Below are 16543 nucleotides of genomic sequence, written 5' to 3'. Positions count from 1 at the left end.
CTCGAAAGAGCGCGGGAGAAACGAACACTTAAATCTTCCCGTGCGACGTCTCATTTCTCATATAAGTTATGACGATCATTTCTCCCTATGAAAGTGGGCGCCAACAGAACATTTTCACACTCTGAGGCGAAAGTTGGTGATTGAAGTTTCATGAGAATATTCTGTCACAGAGAAAAAGCCTTTGTTTTAATGACTGCCACCCCAATTCGTATATCATATTCATAGCACTCTCCGTCTTATTTCGCGTTAAAACAAAACGAGCTGCCCTTCTCGAATGTTCTCGGTCAATCCTATCTGATGCGGATACCACGCCGCTCAACAGTACTCCAGAAGAGGGTGGACAAGAGTAGGGTAAGCAGTCTCTTTTGTAGACCTGTTGCATTTTCTAAGTGTTCTGCCATTAAATCGCAGTCTTTGGTTTGCTTTTACCACAACATTATCTATGTGATCGTTCCCATTTAAAGTATTTGTAACAGTAATCCTTAAGTGCTTAGTTGAGTTTACAGCCTTTAGGTTTGTGTGATTTATCGTGTAACGAAAATTTAGTTGATTCTTTTTAGTGTTCATGGGGATGACTTAATACTCTTCAACTGACAATTTTTGCGTCATACAGATATCTTGTCTAAATCATCTTTCAGTTCGTTTTGATCGTCATCTGACTTTACAAGATGCTAAATGACAGCATCGGCTTCGAGCAATCTAAGAGGGCTGCTCAGATTGTCTCGTAAATCGTTTATGTAGGTCAGGAATAACAGCGCGCCTGTAGCACTTCCTTGGGGAAGACCACATACTACTTCTGTTTTACCCGATGACTTTCCGTCAGTTGTTATGAACAGTGACATTTCTGACAAGAAATCACGAATCTAGTCACACAGTTGAGGCGATACTCCACAGGCACGCAATTTAATTAGAAATCGCGTATGAGGAACGGTAGCAAAAGTCTTCTGGAAATCTGAAAATGTGGAATCAAATTGGCATCCCCTGTCGATATCACTCATTACCTCGTGAAAACAAAGAGCTAGTTGTGGCCGGCCGTTGTGGCCGAGCTGTTCTAGGCGCTTCAGTCCGGAACCGCGCTGCTGTTACGGTCGCAGGTTCGAATCCTGCCTCGCGAACGAACGTGTGTGCAGTCCTTAGGTTAGTTAGGTTTAAGTAGTTCTAAGTTCTAGTGCTCAGAGCCATTTGAACCATTTTTGAACTAGTTATGTTGCACAAGAACGATATTTTCTGAATCCGTGTGGTCTATTTGTATTTGCAATAAATCGTTTTCTTCGAGCTGATTCATAATGTTCGAGCACAGTATAGTCCTACGTTCCAAAATCCTACTGCAAATCGACATAGGTGATAGGGGTCTGTGATTCGGTGGATTACTCCTGTTTCCTTTCTTGGTTACTGGTGTGACTTGTTCAGTTTTCCACGAGTTCGTTGGTGTTGGGATCCTGGTGTAGTAAAGCAAGGCGTCATTTTAGGTGAGAGCACGGAGTTACACATCTTCACTTGGCTAGAATAACATTGCTAATGTTTAGAGGTAGAGAGATGAGATACCCCCAACAACATGTGCGACTTTTCCCAGGTGAAGTTAGTACCATTTTCTTCTTGAATGATAATAATCTGCCCGTACCAATGTGGCCTGGTGGGTAATATCTTTCAGGCAAAGACATCCGCTGCGTGGATTGAGAAGAAGTTCGCCACATCTGACGTCTAGACATGACGTTTATAAAACCACATGCCGCCAGTCAGCTGCCACCAACGACTCTTCCAAACCTCTGCACAGTTCTTTCCCTGGATTGTGATCAAGTGTCAAAAGATTTCTAAAATCGACTTACAGAGAGCATACCATGTCGCTTCAAAGCACATGTCGTACGTAGGGGTAAGCATGGTCTCTATTAACTAATTTCTTCTTCAAATGGCTCTAAGCACTATGGGACCTAACATCTGAAGCGATCAGTCCCCTAGACTTAGAACTACTTAGACCTAACTAACTCAAGGTCATCACACACAACCATGCCCAAGGCAGGATTCGAACCTGCAACCGTAACAGCAGCGCGGTTCCGGACTGAAGCGCCTAGAACCGCTCGGCCACAGCGGCCGGCGATTTCTTCTTGTGGAATGGATATTTCAGTGTTTATTGCCCTGTTTTAAATGTATGTCCTCTGTTTAACATGTTTCCTATTTACATTTTCGGATATTATGATACGCAAAGTGTCCTGTGATGAAGCTGTACACTGTTAAATAACATTTTCGAGTTCCTGTAAAGGAAACTCCACTCATTGATTACGCTTAAATTTTCGTATTAGTCTACTACATACTTGAGAGGGTGGTACGCCACAGCTTCTAAGCATCTGTAAAAGTAAGACATGAGCGCTGCGAAGCTGCAGTATGACTTTACTTTAATCAACGACTAGTTTTACTAGCATTATCATCATCATCATCAGAATGTTTAATAATTAATGGCACAATATGAGAGTGGGTCACCATAGTGATCCTGTACAACTCAATTAGGCTCTGTCAGATGAATAACCTAAGTGGTATTGCAGCTCCCCGCCGAGTGGTTTTACAGTCAAGAACCACTGCGCGTGCTTAAACGTCATTTACTGCCTTTTGGGGATTGCAAACGAATAGATCCAGCTGACTTCTCAGAATTGATGCTAATCAGACCCATGCTTTTCTCTGAAAAGTCGCCATATGGCTTTCCGAGGACATCATATGACCTTGGAATATATCTAGTAAATGATAATATTCTTGTCGGGTCTGCAGCCAGATTGTACAGTCGCTATGTGACGATATTCCAGCGGTCTGTCTGGCCGCGATCTTCAGGTGGGAACGCCGTTTGCTAAATCTAACCCGAACTGATCATTACTTTGAACGGCGGCTCTTCTACAAGTCGCGGAAAACCAACAGCCTTTGCGTCAGAAGTCGTCGCCGCAGCCCCATAATGCAAAATGGAGGTACGACGCGCAAGCGATGAAAGCTGGCAGAAACGGTGAATCGCTGTCAACTGCGCGGATGCACGTTACATTTGCCACGGGTCAAGTAGAGTCCAATCTCTCGTGCAGGTGAGCCGTCTTTTATGACAAGATGGACATGATGCTACGCTGTAAACTTCCTGCCATCACTGTAGAGCTATCAAAGGAATTTACGTCCTGTCCATAGCGGTTCTCCGCTCTTATGGCCCGTTCGTCATGTTCCAGCAACCTGTTCCCGCTAGAGCAATTAGTTCAGCGGTAAGCGGTATCTGCTGAGTCCTTAGCCGCTCCTGCCTTGTGAAAAGTAACCGCATTTGATTCTTATCCCCTTCATACGGAAAGTACAGATTCATCTTTTCTCGTCTGTAACTATAAAACAACATTGATGACATTTTTAAAACTGTGTTATTCACGTGGACTCGTGCCCAATCATCTGCTTTTCGCAGATATTGCTTCTCCAGGTGAACCTTATAACCACCAGATGAATTCACAGTGGCAACCTTTCATTGCTACTCTTCTTCCACCCCTAACTTCATCTCAACTGGACTAGCGCTACTGGCATAGAGGACTTTGTCGAAATGTTGGCAGTTGTAAAATCTGAGTGATTAATGGACTATAAAGTGCCGAACTAGGACTTTGAGAAGTTCAAATGGCGCCCGGAATAAAGCTCTATCAGTCGGAGCGTTTATCGTAACCAGCGTATTCCATCCAACTGACGTCTGGGTTGTAACGGAGAAACTGTGGGAAATGATGAAGAACTCTATCTTCGGCTGAACGTCAAACTTAAGTTTAGTCTTTATCGAAGCTCGTTCTATACAGCGTGATCCACTTGAAAACGCTTCTGGAAAGTCGAGTGGTGAACCTACAGATTCAATTCATCCTACAGCGCTTTAGGATCCTGTTCCTACCGGAGGTATTTCGCCATTTAAACCTGCTGCGTGTGAACTATCTTTCCCAACTAACGATGACGCATTCAGCGGACCAAAGCGGAATTTAACCATCTCTGTGATACAACATGTTATGGCTGTAGACCTACGTTTTTTTATTTTCACTTTTTCGTTTGACACTATCGTACTATCAAGCTATGCACTGTGGATCAAAAACGTAACGCTCCCCCTGCCCCCTTCCCGTCACAGTGTGCTTGTGATTTTCATGTCCATAAACAAATAACTGAGAACGTTTTTCCTTGAAGGATTTGCAAATTATTCATGAACAAGGTACGCTTCAGGTCAGACGTACGTCATTAGAATCGAACGTGTGCAGTAACTTAATTTCTTGAAATGCTCCCCCCACGTGACTACGAAATGATATTAATGTCTCAACACAGAAATAGGAGCTTGTATGGTCAACAGATTGACTGCCGCACACAGGTTGGGAGACATCAAACATCGCTGTATAGTATCATTATAGTTGATATCTGTCCACATGCAGAAAGCACCCAACTGCCGACGGAGTTATCCGTGTTTCGATTCGATGAAACTACCGACATCACAACAATGAATATTGGTTGACAATGTCTGGGTGACAATCCCACTGTTGGCTACCTGAATAAAATTATGTAACATTAGTCAGTTACAGCACAGCGTAGCGTCCAAGAGTTCAGTGCTAGGGGACAATAACACGTGAAGAACTCTACCATTCTGCATAACCTACTCGCTTTGAGTCACCGGAGCCATCGTTAGCACTTCTAATTACTGCACGTCAGAGGACAAACACCCCCACAGTGACAGTGTTCTCATTATCACTTCGAGGAAGAAAAAACTGACAATGAAACTTGGTGATGGTGTCAGATTTTCTCTACACATTCAACCACAAATGAAACAAATTTTTCCCGACGATCAAAGAATTATGGGATTCTCTGTTTGTAAAAGTTTGCATTTTGGTTGTTCAGGAAACATTCCACCTCGAAATTTGAATCGCTGTTATTCTGCAGTTGTCTGACACGAAATGGTTTCCTTAACCAAGGAGAGACGAAGAGCTTACTGTGTACCATGTCAGGAGAATTCCGGTGTGCGGCAAAATGTGACAGCCTGAAGCAGCAACTTGTGTGACCATTTCCTGTGCCGAATAATCTTAAGCGTTGTCGTGGAGCGAAAACACCTGGTGGCCAGCTTTCCGTTACACTTCGTCTTGACAGCTTCCCGTAATTGCGACAGGCGATTTTATTATTAACCACTGTATCATCAGGCTGTGGTATTTTCCTTTGGCATCTCTACCAGTTCTGTTGTGCTAAAATTTCAGTGCGTATCACGACTGGAGACATGAACTTGCGAACAGATGCTTAATTACGTAACTTTATCTTTTCGAGATGATTATTAAATCTTTGTGACTACCCTTCGTGGGCTCCATGCATTGGGAGGACATTTCAGTAAAAGCTTTGAAATGGTCACACTTTAATTTCCTGGTCGTACTATAGAACTAGCGGAAAGTAAAATGATCCTGTTGGAGCTACCTCAAACTTCACTCCACCTTCCTCGCCAAAAATGTTGGCACGCCAGCATATTCGCGCTATTTTAACACAGACCATCTAAATCCTTTACCTAGTCTTCCTTTGTAATGAAGCCTTCCTGCTCCGCATATTCCTCTCACTGCCACTCTCTATGTATGTGTCTCTCCCTCCGTACCTTTTTTCTCCCATTGATTTACAGCATGTACCGCTGCCACTGTCTCCTACGTCACTCACACTGCCTGCTTTTCTCTTTCTTTCCCAATGCCACTGTCTCCATCATACCTCGGCCGCTCAAAAGCTCTGGGGGAAGCCAACTTATGTTTTCCTCTATACTCATGTGCTTAAAATTTCAGTGCTAATGCGCCCTTCCTTATAACTACCTGTTAGAGTTCGCCGGTCTGTCTGGAAAGATCTAGACATTCCCCCCCCCCCCCCCCCCCCCAGCTTATGTATGGTCTCCACTCATCTATATTATCTATATTTTTCATTTCCATTGTCTGCCCTCATTTTTGCTCCCACTGTTTGTATCTCCAACCGTCTCTCTTGCTCTTTTCCTGCCACTGTCTCTCACTGACCATCAGTATCTTCTCTCTCTCTCTCTCTCTCTTTTGCTTCCACTGCTATTGTCTTCATCCATCTCTCTTTCGCTTTCACTCAACTTTCTCTCTCCAACCATCACTGTCTCCTCTCTCTTTTCGCTTTGCATAGTCTTCTCTCTCTCTTTTTTTTCCCACTTTCACTATTTCCTCTCTCTTCCACCGTCACAATCTCTCTGATACTCTCTTTCAGCACAAAAAAGCGCGAATATGCTCGCATACCAACATTTTTGGCGAGGAACGTGTAACGAGAATTGGGGCAGTTGATTCCCCACTTTCCTGTCAGAGTCTTTTTGTGCACTGACAGGAGCATTTTTCCGCTGGCTCCCTTCTTTTCCCTGCTACAGCAGGATTTACTGCTTACGTAAAACGAGTTCTACAGGTCAATAAGCTTTTGACAGTTTATTTATATGGTTCGATACATTTACATACTTCGACAGACATAAACAATAAATAAGTATGCATAACATACCGTTAACACAAAATCCTTTGTGTTACATTTTCTCTGGACACTTTGCTCATCGATCGCACTTCATCGTAAACGCTCGGCTTACGATTTGCCTCTTAAAAGAGTAAAAATGTTAGTAGAAATGTTTTACTGAGTTTGCAGTCTTTCCAGTTTTTCGTAATTTTTGCAGGCCATTTAAATTTCCTTTAATGCACATTAAGACCCTTTCTAGCCCATTTTTGTCACTGCAGTATCACTTCGATCATATTTGTATAGGCGCAAATTACCCATTGTACAGATACAATGCGCCATAAAGTCTTATTGGTGAAACAAAGATTGGCGACCTCAGAACCCTCACCATGTGTTCACTACGTCAGTTAAAACTACATTTTCGTCTCAGACTGGATGTTACGTGCATGTTTTACTTGCGTAGCTACGGTAACTTAGAACCCATGGATCTCATTAACGGCTAATGACATAGAAAAAAGTTTCAAAGTTTCCTGAGAACGCCTTCTTCAGAACAATATCTTAAAAATTTCAAGTACTTACATGAATAGACTTTATAGAAATGAACATCCCACAACTAATACTTTCCATACTACAAAATCACGGTATTTCGGGTGTATCTTATAATGGATACAGATTTTCGAAAACATGGAAGTGGCGTTTCCGGATGAATGACTGAAGAATATAAGTTGAAATTTGAGCCATTTGCTATAGTTAGTTATTTACACAATTGCAACCCCCGGTGCAAAAACGCCTAAAACCAATTTTTGGGGCTCCTGTCCAAGTGCGGTAATTTTGAACCTCTGGATCCCGGTATCTGATAACGACACTGAAAAAAGTTTTGAAGTTCCTCGACAGTATCATCAAACTTCGAAAATTTGCCGTGGACAGAAATGGCATAAGTGGCCATTGCCACTATTGGTACTTTTCATACACAAAAACGATGGTTCTTTGGGCCTTTCTCAGGAACCACCCATGAAAAAATGGTGCTTTTATAAGCTTCGGAAGGTCCACCCCAAACCACACCTAATGCAAAAGAACCAACCAGTTTGCTCAATTTACCAGGGTTTGAGAAAGTGTGTAATATTTAAATTTTAGGCTAGCTACAGTATTTTAATTCTTCCGATAGGTATACAAACAGTCTCTAGGTATAAGATACGACCGCCTGAAAAACCACATTTTCACGCACAGCTTTTTGTAACTTATTGGTACTGTACTGTCGTGCAAGGGTCGATCGGGGAAGGGGGGGGGGGGCTACTTCAACTTATAAATTATATACTGCAGTCAACGTAAGAATAAATCTGAAGTAAGCATTACGTTATGTCCTCTTCCGTGTTTTTTGGAATCTCATTGGATTTCGTTTCACGTGGAGCGGAAGCCAAGCTGTTTCGAGTACAGTCAAGTACGATAATAATTATATGTTTCATGCCGTGCGTTGCGCGCACATCGACTGATCGATAATGTGGGCGCATTTAAGTTGGAAAGTACCGGCCGACTAGCAGCCCAGCTACTTGCGGTGATGTGAACAGGAGTAGTTAAAACGTGAAAAGAGACGAGCAGAGAAACAATATTGTCTAGAATGTCATTTAATTTGTATACCGAATGACATAATATACTGCAAAACTCGGGTAATACGTTTCTTAGTTGATCGTATGGGAAACATAATATGCTCTCGTCCTTAGGTAACATAGCACTGTAATTAAAAACAAGAGTGATGAAATTTCCTAATATAAACAGAGGGCAATTTTTCTGCATGAGCTATGTGCGACGTAAAAGCACATTGCAGGGTTTCACAGCATAGTTAAATATTGAAGCCGCTGAATGTTCTTCTTAGTCAGTCGTCGGATTATCTCTGAATTACTTGAATATCCGAGGAATACGTTTCAGTACGGTACTGGAGCTGTCATCTGGTACGTTGGTAACGAAGCGATCAACAACAGAATTCACCCAAGCGCCAATTTTCTCTTTTTATGACGTGCTGTTCAGCAACCCGCCAGCGTTCGCCAGTAACGCGTGACAAACCATCAGTTGTAATACGTCTGGCAGCTTAAATATCTTGTTACTTCTCGCGACAAATCCTTTAACTTGGATCCAGATCAGTTCTATTGGGTCCAGATTGTTTACAGTCGCAGCTGTTAAAATGCAGCATTTATACTGTGTACTCGATGCCGTTCAAATTATTGTTTTTCATGTTTCTACGAGCCTTATCGGTTTATGAAGGTGGCTCGTATGAGACCACATCTACGGTATAAAATAATTGTTATAAGCCAAATAAAGTGTACTTGATTTTTTTTATTTTTGTCCCAAAATATTTATTTGTAATGTTTTATTAATTTAAACAATCCTTCATAAAATTCCGGCAAGTAAAATTTATATTTACAATGAAAACTGAAATTTTGTGCGTGATAAACAAGATTAGAAACAAGAACAAGTTCAATTGTCATAAAAAGTGATAATTATATATGTATGTTAATTAGCATATATTTGACCAATTTTTATATTTAAATGGTGATAGATATTAGAAATGAACGACAAAAGTTTTAAAACTTCACAGCGAGATTCGAACAGGCTGTACATTTAATATCCAATCACAATTTCCATACACTAACGATTAAGCCACAGATCTGGTTTACAGTAACGACTAAACTTTAGATACCAATAATTAACAAAGAGATTTTACTTTATTTTATTTTATTTTCGCTACCAGTTTCGGCAATTCAATATGCCATCTTCAGTCCTGGACTGTAGGTGTGCTCAGTTGCAGTCAAGCCTTCGAAGGAAGCACTTGAGAATTCACGACATCTATAATTTTTGAGAGGTGCGAATGGGGCCTGAAGATGGCATATTGAATTGCCAAATAATAAAATAAAAATAACTTCTCAATTTGCACGGCTGTTTGGCGAATTTCTTCGTTAAATATTTGACCAGCCGCTGTCCCCCTGCCGCAATGGATCAACAGAGACTTTATACACTAAAGTTCCTCGGAAAGATTAAGCGCTCATTTTCTCTGTAAAATTGTGAAAAAACATTAAGAACAACCGGTTTATCGCCATTTTAACGGTGTTCCTCACCCATGTTTTCACAGTACGTATTAACAGCGAGACAATCAGAGCAGAACTAACGTTTACAGAGACTGCAGCCGTACACGATTCTTGAAATAAAAATTACATAGCTGAAGCACGATTAATAAAAAAACGTTTGTGGCTGCTGATACATAGAATATCTTGGAGTTTCATACGCAGTAACACAGTAATAAGATATCTAACACGTAAGTAGGACCTACTTCCAATAGCGTAACAATACTAATGTACGTTTGCAACAGCTGCAGACAATTCATCGCATTTGTGGTTATTTACAACAGGTTTATGCTTGTAATGAACTAAATATAGACTGGGAGCCTCGAGTGATAAGGACGGTTAGTAAGAATAGGAAATCGTGTCAAATTGTTCCAAATGCTTTATCCGAAGATTACTTTGAGCAGTTGAGCAGAGAACAAATCCTTAAGGGTAACATATACCTGAAAACAAACAAAATATGAAATACCTACTTTTAGAGGTGACAATGAAAACTATCTGGCGGCCCCTCGTACATATTATGGAAACAGAAACTGTATCATTGTGATACACAGGGTAGAACAAAAAGACGTGGCCAACATTCCTCACACGCAGAGAAATTGCAGTGACGTAGGATCGGAAAGCCTTTATTCCGTGTTAGAGCTCATTTTCTGCTTCTCTTCATAATCACATTAATCATAGGATGTATACAAAGACAGGACGTACCAGCATTACACTTTTTCTTTCACGAAATATTCAAAATACCCTCTTGGCTACGTTTGGTTAGAATTTACAGTAAATTGTAATGCTTACGATCACCAACAGTATTTGTTGTTCCAATGGAACAAAGGTAAAGTTGACAAATAATTCGCTTCATTACTTGTGTTGAGATGCGACTAACATCTTTGCTCTACTAGCGTCAATCATATAGCGTCAACTGTTTAGTGTTTATCACGGACTGTGCAAGCACGTAGCATCAACGGTTCAGTGTTCGTTACGGGCTTTATTTCCGGTACAATGCAGTGGGAGTGTATTCAAATGCGGAGCTGTAGATGCTGTATGGATTAGCAGACAGCCGTGGCGCTCAACGTTGTATGGGGAGAGGTTTCCAGAACAACGGCGTAACGACAGGAGGAAGTTTGAAGCAATTTATTCGTCGTGTTAGGGAGCGTGGGACGTTTATTTCTGTTACTCGCAACTGAGGGAGGCCTAGACGGACGCGACACCTAAGCTGGAGGTGACGACAACCCTAGTGTCAGCAAAGACGGTTAGCTGCAGCAAGTAATTATGAGCACATGGCTGTATGGAGAGTGCCACATGGTATTCTGCTGTATCCGTACCATGTACAACGTGTGCAGGCACCGTCAGCAGCTGATTTCCTGCAAGGGTACACTTCCCTGAATGGATCATTGAACGGTGTATCAACCCTCACTTCAGAGCAGATCTGTTTTTCAGGACTGAGGCTTCGTTTCAACATGATCACATTGCAAATTTTCACAATCAGCACTTACGGGTTGTCGAGAATCCTCACCAGATTATGCAGTCAGCGTTCGGGCCGACATTGTTGGTGACTGATGTTCCTGCACCCAGGCTCCACAAAGAAACTAGCCGTGCTTTCGTAGAGAATCTCTGCCTGTCCTTCTAGAACATGTCCCTTTACGGGTGCCACAAACCATGAACTTCATGTACTATGCAGTTCCTACCTCCTCCTCATTCCGATGTTGATGATCGTAGGCTTTTAAACAACAGATTCCGTAGCAGATGGATAGTCAGAGGTGGACGAGTCCTCGGCCTCCAGGATCTCCGGATCTAAACTCACTAGAATTTTGTTTGTGGGGGCATTTTAAAGCTTTTGTTTACCGAACGCGAGTGCAAGATGTACAGTCTTCATGCTCTATTAGCCGGCCGAAGTGGCCGCGCGGTTCTGGCGCTGCAGTCTGGAACCGCGAGACCGTTACGGTCGCAGGTTCGAATCCTGCCTCGGGCATGGATGTGTGTGATGTCCTTAGGTTAGTTAGGTTTAACTAGTTCTAAGTTCTAGGGGACTAATGACCTCAGCAGTTGAGTCCCATAGTGCTCAGAGCCATTTGAACCATTTTTCATGCTCTATTGTTTATGGCTGTGAAACAGTACGCAGTTCTCCATGGATACGCCACCGCATCATGGTTTCAATGCGACAGCGGGCTGATGCTAATGGAGGACATTTTGAACATTTCATCTAGGAAAATGTTTCGTACTGTGCTGAAGCGTTCTTTCTTGTCTGTTTCCCACGATTAATGCGTTGAAGAGTTGTATAAACTGAACTCTAACATGGAAACAAAGCGTTTCCCGACTCATGCCCCGTAACATACGAGGGGCCTTTGAAAAATCCATGCAAAGTCTGAGAGATGGCACCACCGGCGCTTATCGATGTCATGTTTAGTTAGTAGCATCTTTCGAGAGAATTCACACCAAGTTTCAGCCATACTGGTATATTTCTTTGTGTTTGGCATTCGTGTGAATCAAGGAAGTCGAGTGATTGTCGATCAATGGAAGAAAAAGAATTTCGTGTGGTGATTAAACATTACTTGATGAAAGGCGAAACGCCTCAGGAGACTAAAGAGAAGCTTGGTAAACATTACGGTGACTCTGCACTTCGATTAGAACTGTTTATAAGTGGTTTCAAAATTTTCGGAGTGGCCATATGGGTACAAGTGATGCTGAATGTTCTGGACGCCCTGTGGAGGTTACTACTCCAGAAATCATTGATAAACTCCACGATATGGCGATGGATGACAGAAGAGTTAAGGTGCGTGAGATTGTTAGTGCTGTGGGCATCTCGAATGAACGGATACATAATATTTTGCATGAACATTTGGACATGAGAAAGCTATCCGCAAGATGGGTTCCGCAATTGATCACACTTGACCAAAAACGGAATCATGTAAAGTGTTGCAAGAATGGTTTGCAGCTGTTCAGGAAGAATCCGCAGGACTTTAAGCGTCGTTTCGTCACAGTGGATGAAACATGGATACACTACTATACTCCTGAGACCAAACAACAATTTAAACAATGGGTTACCAAGGGAGAATCATCACCAAAAAAGGCGAAGACTATTCCTTGTGTCGGGAAGCTTATGGTGACTGTCTTTTGGGATTCGTAAGGGATAATCCTCATAGACTATCTGGAAAAAGGTAAAACTATTACAGGTGCATATTATTCATCGTTATTGGACCGTCTGTAAACCGAGCTGCAAGAAAAACGCCGGCGATTTGACCGCAAAAAAGTTCTTTTTCATCACGACAATGCACCAGCACACACCTCAGCAGCTGTGGTCGCAAAATTAATGAAAATAGGATTCCAACTCGTTTCACATCCCCCCTATTCTCCAGACTTGGCTCCATCGAACTACTGTTTGTTCCCCAGTTTGAAGAAATGGTTGGCGGGACAAAGATTTCATTCAAACCAGGAGGTGATTGCAGCAACTAATAGCTATTTTGCAGATTTGGACAATTCCTGTTATTCGGAAGGGATCAACAAATTAGAACAGCGTTGAATGAAGTGTATAAGTTTAAAAGGAGCCTATGTTGAAAAATAAAAAAGGTTTACCCCAAACACGTAAGCAGTTTTTATTTTTGCACGGACTTTTCAAACGCCCCTCGTATTTTGTTGCCCTACGTGTGAGGAATGTTTCCTGAAAGTTCGGCAATACCTTTTCGTTACGCCCTGCAATAACCACGAAGGCCTATTTACAACCAAAACTGCTGATCTGAGTCTGTGCTGAAACGTAAGTACTACGATAGATGCAAATCCAATATTCAGCCAAATTTAATGTTGTATGCTTTTATTCATGTGTAACTTGTTCGCTGTTATTTTTGGCTGATACTACGCCAGAAAGCTGCGCTCGCTAGAGCCCAGAGAGTGTGTGACTCAAACTTTTTTCACCTTTTACGGACGGCGCCAACGGGCTGCTGAGTTCAGTCACGCGGAAGTTATGTTGCGATATCGGCCGTGAAGAGCCCCCAAACCAAAGCGCGCAGCCGGCGATCGGCGCCACACAGGGCCGCACCAAGCCGAGCGTGGCATTCCCCTGTGCGGGCGCTCTGTGCGATGCGACGCCACACTGCGTCGTTTGAACGCCCACGCGCCTTCCACACCCTCGAAATAGTGACACTAAAACCCGGAGTGCAATACCTGCGTTCAGCTCCCACTACTCCTACGGTGCGAAGAGAGCCTCAATCGCAGTAATGCCGGGTGATAATTAGGTAAAGTGGATCAAAACTGAGCGTTAATTCAGTACTTCCTTGGACTTCTGCCAGTCAAACACATCAATGTGCTTGAAAGAATCAAGGTGATGTTTTCCCACTAAGGCGTAACACTTAGGATGTAATGGGTATAAGTGCAGACATTTTTACCGGTGGCTGACAACAGTGTACTGAACAACAGTAGATCAGTACTCATTTGCAGACTAATAATTGTAGTTATTAGGAGCAGATTGTTTCTAGGTTCTTTAGTACCTCCAAGTACGTATAGGAAGAGCAAGTCATTAATGCTTGTTTTCCCCTGGGCAGCAGATCAGGTGTCGAAATGTGGATGCGTGTATGCTCAGTGGTTAAGCTATACTGAAAGGCATGCTCCATTTAGTGGTGCAGTTACTAGCGCGCAAAAAACATCAGGTACTAGCTTATGTGGCCGTGCGGTTCTAGGCGCTTCAGTCTGGAACTGCGTGACCGCTATGGTCGCAGGTTCGAATCTTGCCTCGGGCATGGATGTGTGTGATGTTCTTAGGTTAGTTAGGTTGAAGTAGTTCTAAGTTCTAGGGGACTGATGACCACAGATGTTAAGTCCCATAGTGCTCAGAGTCATTTGAACCATTTTTTGAACTAACTTATGTGACGTGTTCATGGAAAGACAGTTCGACGCAGAGAAAACACAAAAATATCTTGCACTTATACGCGTTATAACCTGTGTATGAGGACTTCTTTGTCAGACCTATAAAGCTTCGCTGCTGGAACTGCAACTCCAGGAACGAGAAAACGAAATTTTACTTTTTGTGTGTGTACACTATAGTAAGAAAAATATTTTTGAAATTTTTAGGTGATTTGAGGATATACTGAATGCGAAATTCAATAGAAAGAGCTGCCACATCTGCCAGCAACATCGAGTCTAATCTACCCAGACATCCAGCCGAACTGATCTTGCGTGACAGATAATGGTATGTCATTTCAAGACATTTCAGCTCTGTGGCATTTCATCAGTGCAATGGCTAGTGAGTGGTGCCAATCTCTCCAAAACATGTGTCCGGAGGCTTTCAGTAGACGTACTGGCCGGGGCAACAGTCGAATGCGTTATGTATCGAGATAGGTCAGGACAGCAAGGGCAAAATGTGGTCTTGCATTATCTTGTTGGAAGATAGAAGTCACGGAGACCTAGAAGATAAGGCAGGGCAATTCGCTCGGTGTCAGCTGCAGGCGGCCAGCTGCGTGCTTCGTGGTGGTGTGGCTGAGATCATGGCGACTACAAGCGCCCGCAATCCGGCATCCGAATCTGCAGCCCTCGCCTTGGGATGCCTCCAGTGTGTGTTGGAAGCCAGGACGACTGGAGTGGCCCACCGCTGTTTGGCTACGGACCCCGCGTCGGCCTCAGAGGGTCGAACCAGCGACCCGCTGTTTACTGGAACGTGGGAACCCCATCTCCTGCTGCGTGTAGCTGGTGGTATGACACGCCCCACCGTCCAGGAGAGCTGCCACACTTGAATGAATCTCGTTAGAAACCCGCACCTATTTATACACGGCTGTGCACCTCTGTTTTTCCATACGCACCGCTTCACGTCATGTACTCATAACACGCTAGGTTGGCCAGTGATTTGCGACATTCAATACCGCTACGTATACTTTTACAGCAATTTGATGCCCCTGTGGCCTCTATTCTACTTTGCAACTGTTGGTATGTGTAAATCACTGCAATCTGGCCCGCACCTGGCTGTAACTTGTGCTCACAATATTGCACAAAAGTAAGTTTCCCTATCCTAAACGGTGATGCCGGTACATTATCAAGGAAATCATGCTTGGAGGGCAACAGATAGGTCCCATATTCCTAGATTTCCAGAGATAGCTTTTAACACAGTGTCCTACGGCAGACTGTGAACGGAGGTCCGAGCATATGGATTAGCTTCATCAGAAGCAGCGTCATCGTCAGAAGTGCTCCAGGGAAGTGTAATAGGAATGCCCTTGTTCTCCAAATACGTAACTGATCTCAAGAATAGGATGAGCAGCATTTTGCGGTTGTTTATTGATGACGCTGTGATATGGGGTGATGTCGTCGTTAAGTGACTACAGAATGATACAAGACGACTTAATCGGAATTTCTTGTTGATGTGACAAATGGTAGCTTGCTCAAAATGTAGAAAAATGCCAGCTAATGCAGACGAGTAGGAAAAACAATCCTGTAATGTTCGAATACAGTATTAGCAGTGTGCTGCTTGACACAGCCTTTCAGTTAAATATCTAGGCGTAACGTCGCAAAGCGATATGAAAAGGGAAGACTACGTAACGACAGTGCTAGGGAAGGCGAATGGCTGATTTCGGTTTATTGGGAGAATTTTAGGAAAGTGTAGTTCGTCTATAAAGGAGACCTCGTATAGAACACCATTGTGACTCATTCTTGAGTACTGTTCCAGTGTGTGGGATCCCCACCAGATGGGATCAAAGGAAAATATCAAAGCAATTTAGAGGTGCGCTGCTAGATTTGTTACCAGTAGGTTCCATCAGCAGTCAGTACTACAGAGATGCTTCGTGAACTGAAATGCGAATCTTTTCAGGCAAGACGACATTCTTGTCGCGAGGTGCTCTTGAGAAAATTTAGAGGACCGTCATTTAAGGGCGAAGAAGATAAGAGAAATTAGGGTTCGTATAGAGGTATACAGACAGTCATTTTTTCCCTTGCTCCATTTGCTGGTGGAACAGGAAAGCAAATGACTAGTAGTGGTATAAGGTACTCTGGCCATGCATCATGTGGTGGCTTGCAGATTACGTACGTAGATGTAG

This window comes from Schistocerca piceifrons, chromosome 1, assembly GCF_021461385.2.
Source record: "Schistocerca piceifrons isolate TAMUIC-IGC-003096 chromosome 1, iqSchPice1.1, whole genome shotgun sequence".
Taxonomy (NCBI): Eukaryota; Metazoa; Arthropoda; class Insecta; order Orthoptera; family Acrididae; genus Schistocerca; species Schistocerca piceifrons.
This window is presented reverse-complemented; position numbering follows the sequence as displayed.